This window comes from Rhinoderma darwinii, chromosome 8 (assembly GCF_050947455.1).
Source record: "Rhinoderma darwinii isolate aRhiDar2 chromosome 8, aRhiDar2.hap1, whole genome shotgun sequence".
NCBI lineage: Eukaryota > Metazoa > Chordata > Amphibia > Anura > Rhinodermatidae > Rhinoderma > Rhinoderma darwinii.
Window position 1 is genome coordinate 123,768,908 of NC_134694.1, and position 14,401 is coordinate 123,783,308.

A 14,401-nucleotide genomic window follows, 5' to 3' on the forward strand; every position below is an offset into this window, starting at 1 on the left:
CCAGCAGAATAGTGAGTGCAGCTCTGGAGTATAAGGCTGGGTTCACACGTGGCGGAATTTCACTTAAATTCCGCTGCGGACACTCCGCAGCGTTAATCCGCAGCGGAGCCGTTTCTCCATTGACTTTCACTTTAATTTAGCAGTGTTCGTTTAGACGATGAGTAAAATTCCGCTGCGGAGCATAGGCTGCGGAGCGGAATTTGGTGTCCGCAGCATGCTCTGTCTGTTGCGGAGCAGTGGCGGACTCATGGCGGAGTTTCTCCATTGACTTCAATGGAGATTCTAATTTCCGCAATGAAGTCCGCAGCTGTCATGCACATGTTATGTGTGCTGCGGATGCGTCTTGCTTTTTTAACTTGACATTCCTTCATTCTGGCTGGACCTAAGTATTTCTAGGTCTACAGCCAGACTGAGGAAGTCAATGGGGCTCCCGTAATGACGGGAGCGTTGCTAGGAGACGTCTGTAAATAGTCACTGTCCAGGGTGCTGAAAGAGTTAAGCGATCGGCAGTAACTGTTTCTGCACCAGGGACAGTGACTACCGATCACAATATAGAGCAACCTGTCAAAAAAATAGAAGTTCATACTTACCGAGAACTCCCTGCTTCTGTCTCCAGTCCGGCCTCCCAGGATGACGTTTCAGTCTAAGTGACGGCTGCAGCCAATCACAGGCCAAGCACAGGCTGCAGCGGTCACATGGACTGGCGCGTCATCCAGGGAGGTCGGGCTGGATGCCGAAAGAGGGACGCGTCACCAAGACAACGGCCGGTAAGTATGAAATTCGTTTACTTTCACTAGGGAAAGTGCTGTCCCTTCTCTCTATCCTGCACTGATAGGGAGAAGGGAAGCACTTTTCCCGCAGTCCGCAGCAGCTAGTCCGCATCAATTTTCTGCACATTTTGTGCAGATCCGCAGCAGAATCTGCAACGCAGATTCTGTGCGGCATTGATGCGGACAGTTGCGGAGGAAATCCGCCACGTGTGGTCATGCCCTAATACAGGATGTAACTCAGGATCAGTACAGGATAAGTAATGTAATGTATGTACACAGTGACTCCACCAGCAGAATAGTGAGTGCAGCTCTGGAGTATAATACAGGATATAACTCAGGATCAGTACAGGATAAGTAATGTCATGTATGTACACTGTGACTCCACCAGCAGAATAGTGAGTGCAGCTCTGGAGTATAATACAGGATGTAACTCAGGATCAGTACAGGATAAGTAATGTCATGTATGTACACAGTGACTCCACCAGCAGAATAGTGAGTGCAGCTCTGGAGTATAATACAGGATGTAACTCAGGATCAGTACAGAATAAGTAATGTAATGTATGTACAGAGTGACTCCACAAGCAGAATAGTGAGTGCAGCTCTGGAGTATAATACAGGATGTAACTCAGGATCAGTACAGGATAAGTAATGTAATGTATGTACACAGTGACTCCACCAGCAGAATAGTGAGTGCAGCTCTGGAGTATAATACAGGATGTAACTCAGGATCAGTACAGAATAAGTAATGTAATGTATGTACACAGTGACTCCACCAGCAGAATAGTGAGCGCAGCTCTGGAGTATATACAGGTGTTACTCAGTATATACACAGTGACTGCACCAGCAGAATAGTGAGTGCAGCTCTGGAGTATAATACAGGATGAAACTCAGGATCAGTACAGGATAAGTAATGTCATGTATGTACACCGTGGAGGGAATTTATTATTTGTTCTACACTCACTAGCACGCCCCACTTCCCCAACTTCATATCAGCATTGGGTCTGTGAGGTGGTCTTTTTCAGCCAATCAGCTAGAGAGAGTAAGTTGCATTATATAAATCATGTTCTTTGTTATGGTACATAATGAGGAGTTTATAGGGCCATTTCGTAAAAATTATTTACATCCATTTGCTCAGACAGACCAGCAAACCTGTGCATATGACAGGGCCCATTGAACTTGGGGGCTTATGGTAACATGGATTTTTTCTGTGCTTGTGAATCTGAGGGTTGAGTAGACAGGGGCCCATTGTTACCCATCTAAGGGCCCGCATACCCCTGGAGTTGACTCTACCAAGCAGCCATTTATGGAGACATAAAAATTAAGCAGAACAATTTTTTACTTTCCTGAGAGCGAGGGCCCAAAGTGTCTAGAATTAGATTGTCTACAGATGTAATTGAAGGCAGTAAGATCGATGGGCAAGAATCTAATTTACTTGTGTGACTTTAGGTGACCTGAGATAAGCGGCAATATTATAAGCTGTTCTATCGTTCCCCATAAAGTGCTGATAGATTCCATAGACTTGGCATTTTAAGCTCCTCGCCGTCGTAAACTGAGGAGACCTTTCAATGTCTATTCTGTTTGGTTCCTTTGTTAGCGGCTGAATATTTTTAGTGTTCAGCAATATGGTAATGCTTATTTCTGCAGCAATGATTCTCCGTTTGTAGAGCTTTGCAAATGTTTTAATTAGTTGCTTGCCAGATATTTTGCTGACATATTTCACCTTGTATAGCTACTTGAATTCCAGGTGTATGGTTGTGACATTGATGGAATACTGTGATTAAATGTATAAGAGGTAACACAGAGCGTTCCCTATAATGTTGTCACATCAAAAAACACCTCCTAGTGAACGGTCCGGAATGCTGCCGGTTATTTAAAGGACCGCAAACCTAAAATAACCAATGACTTATGTTTGCTTCATAGAATCCTTCAACAACGCAGTGCCGGATCTGATGCACATTTGATATAACTGGCGCCGGATGGACCCCATTGACTTATCGGGGTCCGTTGGGTTCAATCATGGCGTCCGCACGCAGAACTATTCTTCACGTCAAAGCTGATGGAGACCTCAATATATATTATAGATCTGGGTGGGTACAGATCCATAATATGGTGCAGATAGAATTCTATACCCCATCCCTCCATGTGATTTTATTGGATTTTTTAGAGATTTTTTTCTCATGCAGAAATTTATATCCCATGAAGGCACCATATGGCGGCACACCGAGTGCTGAGGGTCATTTATATGGACTGTAGCCAATCTGTGTGTCATGGTACAGGGTCCGTGCACACATATTACAGTGTGATTTATCCCTTACAGAAGTGGTCGACCCCCATAGAGAATAGGGGACATTCTCCTCGTCCATTTAACCATAGATTTGTAGTCCTGTGGGGTTGGGTGCAATTGGGATTGGGGGGATTGTGTTACTGGGAGCCAAAGGGACCCATGACCTTTCGATTTTGCTATTGGTCTTCCCCCCTCAGTGCTCCTATTGCACCTAAAATAAAAAAAATAAAGCAACTTTGCAAATAGTCTTGATTAAAAATCCCCTACCAATTTGTGTATACAGCTCATATGCAGACCTATGTATATTTATGGTTGCAGGGAAGACGGAAGTGAGTAACACACGGCAGTAACACCAGACTACACACACGTTTCATATGTGGTCTGTAACTAAGGAGACACATAGGTCTGCATAGAAGCTGTGTGCACAAAACAAATCATTTTTGAATCATTTTTTATTTTATTTTTATTTTAGTTTCTTGAGGCATCTTTGTTTGAGAATAAACAGAACCAGGAGGTGAAAGACTCAAGTTTTCTCTGACAAAACTTCTACAAGACTAAATGTTCCGGGAGTTTACAGAATGTTTTAAAAATGTTCTCTCTTTTGTTCTGTCCTCATTTCTAGATTTAGTGGCCATTGGGCTGAGTTCAAACGGGGCGGACAAGCTGTGTAAAGCACGCAGCATATCCTCCCTGTGCGCTGCAGGGAATTCCGGGTGAAAAACAGCACTAAACTGTGGTGCAGTTTTTCGCCCAGAATGTCAGCTGCGGAAAAGCGTCATCCCAGGAGGCCAGCCCTCTGACGTCATCCAGGCCGGCCTCTTGGGATGACATTGCATCCGTGTGATTGGCTGCAGCAGCCACATGGGATAAAACGCCATCCCAGGAGGCCAGCCTAGACGAACAAAGAAGAAACACAGACTCCTGGGTAAGTATAAGGTTGCTTTTTTCTGAGTAGCGTTTTTTTGTGGCGGAGCCACTGCGAACCAACCGCAAAAAATGCAACAACTGCTATTTGTTGCAGGATTTACCTCCCCATTGAATTTAATGGGGAAAACCCGCAACAAATAAGCAGCGATTACGCAAATACAATTGACACGCTGCGAAATAAAATCCGCCACCGCAGGTCAATTTCTGAGTTTTTTCCGCTCAATATTTACGCAGCGTGTGGAGGAGATTTATTTTATCTCATCCACTTTGCTGTTACTGTATTTGCTGTGGATTTTCCGCAACAAAATCAATTGTGGAAAAACTGCAGTATATAAGCAACGTGTGAACAGACCCTAACAGTTAGCACTTCCGGACAATTCTGACGGTTTTGGTCGTTTTTGGATAAAAGCTGCCATAGTTTTCTAATCTTGGACAGTCTCATTAACTTCCCAGAAATTGATCATTTTACTTTCGTAAAATAGTTACATCAAGAAAACCAAAAACAACAATATGGCCACATTGACATGGCGGTAATACCGCTGCTACTTAGAGTCAGTCCAGATCTCCCAGGGTTCAACTTAAAAGTCCTAAAATGAGGTCCTGGCGTTGCGGCCAGAATTCTGAAGATAAAACGTTACAGCCGTATAAAAGCGGCCTCCCTCAGTTTACCGATATATGGATCACTTTATGTTTTGGGTGGACGTCTCCTTAGAAAGGTTCTTCATAACTTCACTTAGGAGCTGCCCGAAGGAGCTGAGGACGGACTCGACTAGAGGTTTTGTCTGCTGTCATGTCAGTCATGAATCCCCAACAACGGCTTTAAAGATATATTATCTATCAGCAGAACATTCTTTATATCCCACCGGAGGACAAGTCTCAGAAGAATCTGACCTCTCGCTTTAATAAAAGCTTCAAATAACCTCTCCAATATGCACTTACCCTCTCAGTTTCTTTATATGGTTATTATGATCATCTCAGTCATCTAAGTCAAGTGCAATCCTCCTACTACCAATTTAGAAACAAAAAAGGTTAAAAATAAAAAAGTCTTAAACAGGATTACAAAAACATAGCCGCTTTCTTTCAGAAACAGTGCCATACCTGTCCACAGGCTGGTCCTGGTATTGCAGTTCAGCTCCATTCATGCTGAACTGTAATATTACACACAACCTGTGGACAAGTGGGAAAACTATTGTTGGAAGATAGAAGCAATGTTTTTATAATTCTGGACAACCCCTTTAAATCAGCCAATACAATTTTTAATGCACTTTCCAAAAATAGCAACACTCTTGTCCATGGTCCGTGTCTGACATTCACTTGAACTCAGTTGCAATACCAGACATAACCATAGACAGGAGTGGAGCTGTTTCTGCAGAAAAAAAAATACCCTTTATACTAATCCTGGACAACTTCTTTACATAAAAAAAAAATCTGCTTTTCTGCATAAAACATTGACTATCTTTGTATATACTTTTACTTTAAAAAAATAAATAAATCATAAAACAAATCACATGCAGCTTGTAATTATCCCAGAAGTTTTCAAGGTTTGCAGTCTCTGAGATTTCGATGTTGCAGTCCCATGAGTTCCCCTGTCCTAAATATTGGCATAAGTGGTTCCCAGGACTCACGTTCTCTCCAGTACATACAATACCAACCTCATTCTACTGTATTTAACTTTTTTTTATTTATTGGCTTCTCTCCTTGCTATAAGTGCTTCCCTCCACTATGTGAGCTGTGACATCTTTTCTGTAATTACCGCAGATGATTCCACCTCTACTATAATTAAGGAATGATTATGTTCAGTGAAATGAGCCAAGATCTGTCCCTGCTCCCGGGAGTCTGTCAGGAATTATTGATGAAGTTTAGTGGACATTTAGCTGAACTACGTAACTTTACAATATGAGGAAAAAGGTTCTGTAACTGCAACGCTATAAATATTATCCATATATCACTGCTAATGTTCTGCACGTATTTACATCACTACTGGAATAAACTATATTTACCTACAGTAAAAGCAACATGTTACAGGTCACACATAAAATCATTCTACATAAACAGCTACAGCAACATAGATACATGACATAATTTATCCTGTACTGATCCTGAGTTACATCCTGTATTATACCCCAGAGCGGAACTCACTATTCTGCTGGTGGAGTCACTGTGTACATACATTACATTACTTATCCTGTACTGATCCTGAGTTACATCCTGTATTATACTCCAGAGCTGCACTCACTATTCTGCTGGTGGAGTCACTGTGTACATACATTACATTACTTATCCTGTACTGATCCTGAGTTACATCCTGTATTATACTCCAGAGCTGCACTCACTATTCTGCTGGGGGAGTCACTGTGTATATACATTACATAACTTATCCTGTACTGATCCTGAGTTACATCCTGTATTATACTCCAGAGCTGCACTCACTATTCTGCTGGTGGAGTCACTGTGTACATACATTACATTACTTATCCTGTACTGATCCTGAGTTACATCCTGTATTATACTCCAGAACTGCACTCACTATTCTTCTGGTGGAGTCACTGTGTACAAACATTACATTACTTATCCTGTACTGATCCTGAGTTACATCCTGTATTATACTCCAGAGCTGCACTCACTATTGGGCTGGTGGAGTCACTGTGTACATACATTACATTACTTATCCTGTACTGATCCTGAGTTACATCCTGTATTATACTCCAGAGCTGCACTCACTATTCTTCTGGTGGAGTCACTGTGTACAAACATTACATTACTTATCCTGTACTGATCCTGAGTTACATCCTGTATTATACTCCAGAGCTGCACTCACTATTCTGCTGGTGGAGTCACTGTGTACATACATTACATTACTTATCCTGTACTGATCCTGAGTTACATCCTGTATTATACTCCAGAGCTGCACTCACTATTCTGCTGGGGGAGTCACTGTGTATATACATTACATTACTTATCCTGTACTGATCCTGAGTTACATCCTGTATTATACTCCAGAACTGCACTCACTATTGGGCTGGTGGAGTCACTGTGTACATACATTACATTACTTATCCTGTACTGATCCTGAGTTACATCCTGTATTATACTCCAGAGCTGCACTCACTATTCTTCTGGTGGAGTCACTGTGTACAAACATTACATTACTTATCCTGTACTGATCCTGAGTTACATCCTGTATTATACTCCAGAACTGCACTCACTATTGGGCTGGTGGAGTCACTGTGTACATACATTACTTATCCTGTACTGATCCTGAGTTACATCCTGTATTATACTCCAGAGCTGCACTCACTATTCTTCTGGTGGAGTCACTGTGTACAAACATTACATTACTTATCCTGTACTGATCCTGAGTTACATCCTGTATTATACTCCAGAGCTGCACTCACTATTCTGCTGGTGGAGTCACTGTGTACATACATTACATTACTTATCATGTACTGATCCTGAGTTACATCCTGTATTATACTCCAGAGCTGCACTCACTATTCTGCTGGGGGAGTCACTGTGTATATACATTACATTACTTATCCTGTACTGATCCTGAGTTACATCCTGTATTATACTCCAGAACTGCACTCACTATTGGGCTGGTGGAGTCACTGTGTACATACATTACATTACTTATCCTGTACTGATCCTGAGTTACATCCTGTATTATACTCCAGAGCTGCACTCACTATTCTTCTGGTGGAGTCACTGTGTACAAACATTACATTACTTATCCTGTACTGATCCTGAGTTACATCCTGTATTATACTCCAGAGCTGCACTCACTATTCTGCTGGTGGAGTCACTGTGCACATACATTACCAATCCTTTACTGATCCTGAGTAACATGCTGTATTATACCCCAGAGCTGCACTCACTATTCTGCTGGTGGAGTCACTGTGTACATACATTACATTACTTATCCTGTACTGATCCTGAGTTACATTCTGTATTATACTCCAGAGCTGCATTCACTATTCTGCTGGTGGAGTCACTGTGTACATACATTACATTACTTATCCTGTACTGATCCTGAGTTACATCCTGTATTATACTCCAGAGCTGCACTCACTATTCTGCTGGTGGAGTCACTGTGTACATACATTACATTACTTATCCTGCACTGATCCTGAGTTACATCCTGTATTATACTCCAGAGCTGCACTCACTATTCTGCTGGTGGAGTCACTGTGTGCAGGCATTACATTATTTATTCTGTACTGATTTTGAGTTACTGGCTGAATTACTGACCTACATTCACAATTCTGTTGGTTTCAGAGATGAAATCTCTCATCATTCTTTGCGTGCTCAGGGTCTGTACCAGTGGCGGACACAGACTGCAAAAGGCCCCTGTGCAGATAATGTGCCAGGGCCCCCCCGCCCCCCCCCCCCAATACCGACAAAGTTACCTAAACATATATATGCATATAAAAATAAACCTTACTAATAAAAATTATGAAGGAAGATTTATATTGTACATTTTATTACCAGTTTAGAACACAAGTAACACATTTTTTTCCGGGTTAAATTCTTATCTAAACTAAGTCCCTAAATGTGGGCAAAGAAAATGAAAAACCTATACTCACCTCCTCCGGCGCCTCCGTTCCCCCTCCGCAGCCCCTATCCCTTTCTGTGTTTACAAAGCTGCTGTGGTGACGCGCGGTCGATGGCACATGACCGCTGCAGCCAATCAATGCCCTCAACAGCGATTTGCTGTGGAACTACTGTCCTCAGCAGCACACCAATGAGGAGTTATTGGCAGCAGCGGTCACGTGCCATCGGCAGCGCGTCACCAGTGCAGCCTTGTACACTTGTAACACAGACCGAGACAGGAGGATGGGGGCTGCGGCGGGTGAACGGAGGCGAGGGAGGAGGTGAGTATAGTTTTTTTATTTTCTTTGCCCACATTTTCTTTGCCCAGCTACTGTCCACGGGGGGCCCGCTGATGGGCTCGCAGCTACTGTCCACGGGCCTCTGTCTCAGTCCTCAGCATCGCGCAGCTGAGAACTGAGTCGGCCAGCAGAGGAACGGGCCCCCTTCCCACGCGGGGCCCTTGTGCAGCTGCACCGGCTGCACATGCGGTATGTCCGCCCCTGGTCTGTACAGAACGTGCTCTGGTGAATTCTAGGTTGGTCTTCTCCTTATCTGAATGGGTGGTGAGAACCTGCACAGTGATGTGGTCTCCAAAGATGCTGCAATCTTAGCAAAGGAAGTGTAAAACAGGATTGTGGCACAGGGACCCCCTGTCACTGGTAGTAAGGGGTGTTGTGGTGTCAAGCAGCCCCTGCAAAGGGTCTGATTTTTATTTCTGTTGTGGGTCTGCCGTTCTCTTTGTTCACCGCTGACAACAGTGATTATTTTTTGCGTGTTTTTTTAATTCCACCTTAGGAAATGCACTAAGCAGATTACAGATTTTTTTTAAAATCTGATTATCGTTGTTCTTCTGGGATGAGGTCATCAAACTAAAACAGTATATGAAGTTTTTCCCGATGCTGCATCCAAACATTTGCGATATTTTTTGGCCAAACATGGCGTCAGTGTATGGTGAATAGCAAACGCCATAGATGTGATCATCTCTCTCTTTGACTTTGAATTCATGAAGTGACAGTATTGGCAGAGCTCATTTAAAATCCTGCCTGGATGTCGTCCGCCGCCATCATTTCTATTTAGACACCATACGGAGGTCAATCTAAAACAATTTATTTTGTGATAATGTTCTCTATTATACTCCTCGGTGACAAGAAAATATGTTGTGTCCTTAATATAATTTTGTCAGATATTCACAGACCCCCACGGACTCTCCTCTTACTGTGGATTTCATTTCTCATACTTTTTCAAATTCCACTTGGTAGTGAACAGGTGCAAAAATAATCGTAACTGCCCTGTGGGGAGCATTGACTTATTTAGATTTATAAACTTTTTATGTGTTGAGTTTAATCCTCTGGGAAGGAATGATCGTCATGAATTTCCCACGTGATATGTGATGCCAGTTCTACATGATACTGGACAGCAGTCATATCGCACACTCTCCCGCTTGATATGGTTGTGTGGCGCCGGAGGCGGTGGCGGTGGCCTACAGGTGCACCCTGCTATCCTCTCGGCCACTACCTCCTAGTTCATAACTGGTATAAATATCGTTCAATATTAGAAAAACAGGTCAGAATGGGAACAGCTACCCAAATTTTTTTATAAAAAGGAGTACATTTGGAACAGATATGAACCTACCAGATAAGATTAGACAAGACATGTTCAAGCAAGTGTTATATGCAGCACCAGAAGATGAGGTAGAAGCATAGTCAGGCAAGCCAGGAGATCTTCTCCATAATGAGCAGTAGAAGCATAGTCAGGCAAGCCAGGAGATCTACCCCATAATGAGCATACAAAAGTATCCAGAATTTGGACACACTGAGTGTTTGGGCATCCACTTGGAAAGTTTCATACAGATAAATGTAACGTTCTGCATCTGTGTACCAACAATCTGCAGCATCATATGTCCTAGGGGGAGCTATACTGGGTGTAATAATCTGCAGCATCATATGTCCTAGGGGGAGCTACACTGGGAGTACTAATCTGCAGCATCATATGTCCTAGGGGGCGCTACACTGGGAGTAATAATCTGCAGCATCATATGTTCTAGAGGGAGCTATACTGGGCGAGTCACTTGTTGAGTAGGATCTGGGTGTACTTGCAGATCATAAACGAAATAACAGCACAATGTCAATCAGCTGCTTCTAAGGCCAGCAGGATATTGTCGTGTATTATAAGAGGCATGGACTCACGGGACAGGGATGTAATATTACCACTTTACAAAGCATTAGTGAGGCCTCATCTAGAATATGCAGTTCAGTTCTGGGCTCCAGTTCATAGAAAGGATGAAAAAATACAAAGAAGAAAAACTAAACTGAACTAAACTAAGAATCTAAGTTATGAGGAAAGATTGAAATAATTAAACCTATTTAGCCTTGAAAAGAGATGACTAAGGGGGGACATGATTATCTTATATAAATATATGAATGGCGCATACAAAAAATAGGGTGAAATCATGTTCCATATAAAACCTCCTAAAAATTTTTTTTGCAATCTGCAGAGGTGACAAGTCTTCTTTACTGTGAGAACTGTGAATATATGGAATAGCCGAGCGCAGGAGCCGTCACAGCAGGGACAGGAGATGGCTATAAAAAGGCAAAGATAATTTCCTAGAACAAAAAAATATCAGATCCTATGTCAATGTGTAGAGTGTTTGTTTCATCCCTTCCTTTTTCCCTTCCCTTGGTTGTACTTGATGGACATATGTATTTTTTCAACCGTACTAACTGTGTAACTATGTAACTATATGTAACTATGTGAGTATATGTAACTATGTAAGTATGTAACTATGTAAGTATGTAACTATGTAACTATATGTAACTATGTAAGTATATGTAACTATGTAAGTATATGTAACTATGTAACTATATAACTATGTAACTATGTAACTATATAACTATGTAACTATGTAACTATATAACTATGTAGTTCATGATATCAGGAACCAGTCAACCACGAAAATAGGACCAAGACAACACCGAGGAGCAAAGTCAATGAATAAGCAGAAGAGTGACCGGGATCAGCAACAATGGAGCAAAAAATGAGATGTATTCCTAGAGAGAAGGAAATAATTACAAAACGAGGATCAGTGCCAAACTTATAGTATATTCTACAGTGTTATAGTAGAAATAGCCAGTCCTCGTCTCCTGCGCTTCTCTTGCAACCTAGAAAATTGGAAGAAATCCTCAAACACAACCCAGCAAATGTCAATGTTTACATTCTAACTATATTTCTCATCTTCACCAATAATAATCATCCCAATTGTCGCCAACTGTTTTAGAATTATCTGTACGTTTTGGTGACTGACACTTGTCCGATTACATCAATAAAAAATGGGCAGATTCACAAGGTAGAAATATATTCATAGGGTCATGTGATTGCTTACACCACATTCATTTATTTCTCTGCATAACATTTAATGGGATTGCAGGTGGAGTAGTCGTAGTCAGAAGATCAGCTGACGTGGCCCTTGCAAAAAAAGAAATATATTCTCAGATGATCGAGAACAAACAAGACATCTACACCTACTGAACCAATGACAAGAACATACAGTACGCGGGGCAGGGACATGTTATCATGATAACTCTTTGTACCAGTTGTATCAGCGATACATGTTACCTGGACACACAGATGGTTCTAGCGTTGATGTTCTTTGATCGGATTACTCTTGATGAAACCATTTGTAACCAACACTCTTCAGATGTTTTATTGGATAAAAATATAATATTCATAACAAATCTGATTCAATGTTTCCATGAATGTACAGCTAGAGGACTCGCTAATGTAACATGTTCTCCTGTTGATTAATAGGTTGAGCTCCTTCTGTAATATACCCGTCCACGCGTGTTTACGACCTCTGAAGTGCACTATAGATTGACATTTTCTGTGAATTTTTCCAAACCATCAACATTTTTAATTAGCTCTTACCTACAGTTCAGACAATGACAAGTCCCGGAATATTTAACACGTACAAAAGCAAAACTAGCGTTGATCAATTGTAATCCGCACCTTTCTGCACGCTGATCAAACTATAAAGCACTACAAAGACTTGACTTCAACAACACAAAGATTCCTTTATGCGGCAAAGGTGACATATTTTCCAAGCTAACACTTCCTTGTCACATCTTATTTTTTTTTTCCATAAATGTTGGTCTTTTGGGTAGGTCGGTTTAATGTAAGGTCAATGTTATTAACTGCTTCCTGCCCAATACAGAAATTCTCTCATAGTTTTTCTGAAGAAATAGGGAATTCTATATGACGTGTTAAAAGTGATAGTCAATAGTGGTGGAAAGAGAATTTGAGGTTCCAAGAGGCTGGCCAGATACCCGAGGTAGTCATTGGCCTGGCAGGATTACTCTGGTCTGATTAGATCTGGTCAATAGGATGCGCGTCACAGTGATATCACGGTTCACGTACTTGCCTGAGACCAGGGACTTAGAACGAAATACGTTTCTTTCTGCTACCTGACTATTCACCATTTGAGTATGGAGCATATTTTTTGCGACGTGGAGCTCTTTAAATGTAATTAAAATAAATTGAATGCAAAAAATAAAATAAAATAAATATTTAAAAAATAAATAAATATATATATTTTGTTGTTATTATTTATATTATTATTGTTATTATTATTGTTATTATTTATATTATTATTGTTATTATTTATATTATTATTATTGTTATTATTTATATTATTATTGTTATTATTAGTATGAAATTGATGATATTGTTATTATTATTATTATTAATATTATTATTGTTATTATTTTCTATTTGATTATTCTTATTATTATTATTTATATTATTGTTATTATTTATATTATTGTTATTATTAGTACAAAATTGATGATATTATTATTTTTATTATTATTGTTTCCCAGGATTTTTAAATATCAAAATTTGGTCTCAAATCTGGTCTTTTTCACCTGCAGCTGCTCCTGATGTTCCTTTATGCGTTGACATGTCATTCGTCGTGACTACATGGTGACTTCACTACGGACTACCAAGGTCCCATGACTTATCGTCAGTATAGATCGCACGTCAGCACTCACGGAGGAACAAGAGGGTGCTCAAGATCGGCAGCAGGCAAACAGAGCAGAATCAGTCAAGTAAATATATTGTACAGTTTTTTTGAGATATAGAGAAAAAAGCTCCTTGTATCGGGCGCGTCCGTGTAGCTGGTTTTTCGTTCACTCTCGTTCAGCTACACCATCTACACGGAAGCGCCCGATACAAGGAGCTTTTTTCTCTATATCCCAAAAAAACAAGTATAAAGACCACGTCGAGGAAACTCCAGGCTTGGAGGCATCCACCGTGGGTCCGCTCCCGAGGCTTGCACAGTGTACCGGAAAGTTTACCAGACGAACAATTAAGTCAAGTTGTGCTGATGATCCTGCACAACCAAACCAGGTGAGTCGATTACAACTTCACCGTAAAAATAGATTTCAAGAGCCAATACAATATCACCCCAGAGGAGCGCCATTTCTCCTTCTTTTTTATACCCTTTTCCAAGCATATTGTACAGTTTGTTATTTTCCAACTTTAAGCCAATATTCAGAAATTAAAATCCTGGAAATCCCCTTCAATCATATTATTATTATTATTATTATTATTACATTTCAAGTCCTGTTGACCACATGAACCTTGTTTCCCTATAACGTCCGGTCTTTTTTTATCCTTCTAATCTTCTTTTTGACTCTTTGTATTGGAAGACTTTATGACACTCTATAAACCTAATTCTATATGATGAATCCGATAAGCTGACACTTGTCAGGTGCCATAGACGTTGGATTAGTTGATATTTTTTGCACATGAAAGAGGTTACTTTACTGTAATATTT

General features: G+C 40.9%; 1 long non-coding RNA gene across 1 annotated transcript in view; it reads left to right on the plus strand.

The window, feature by feature from the left end:
* LOC142658905 (uncharacterized) overlaps positions 1–13,699 on the plus strand; it is a 50,815-nt gene extending 37,116 nt beyond the window's left edge. The window contains exon 3 of the long non-coding RNA XR_012850220.1: positions 13,494–13,699. This is a non-coding gene — a long non-coding RNA (uncharacterized LOC142658905). The remainder of the gene's footprint in view (positions 1–13,493) is intronic.
* Positions 13,700–14,401: the final 702 nt, after the last annotated feature.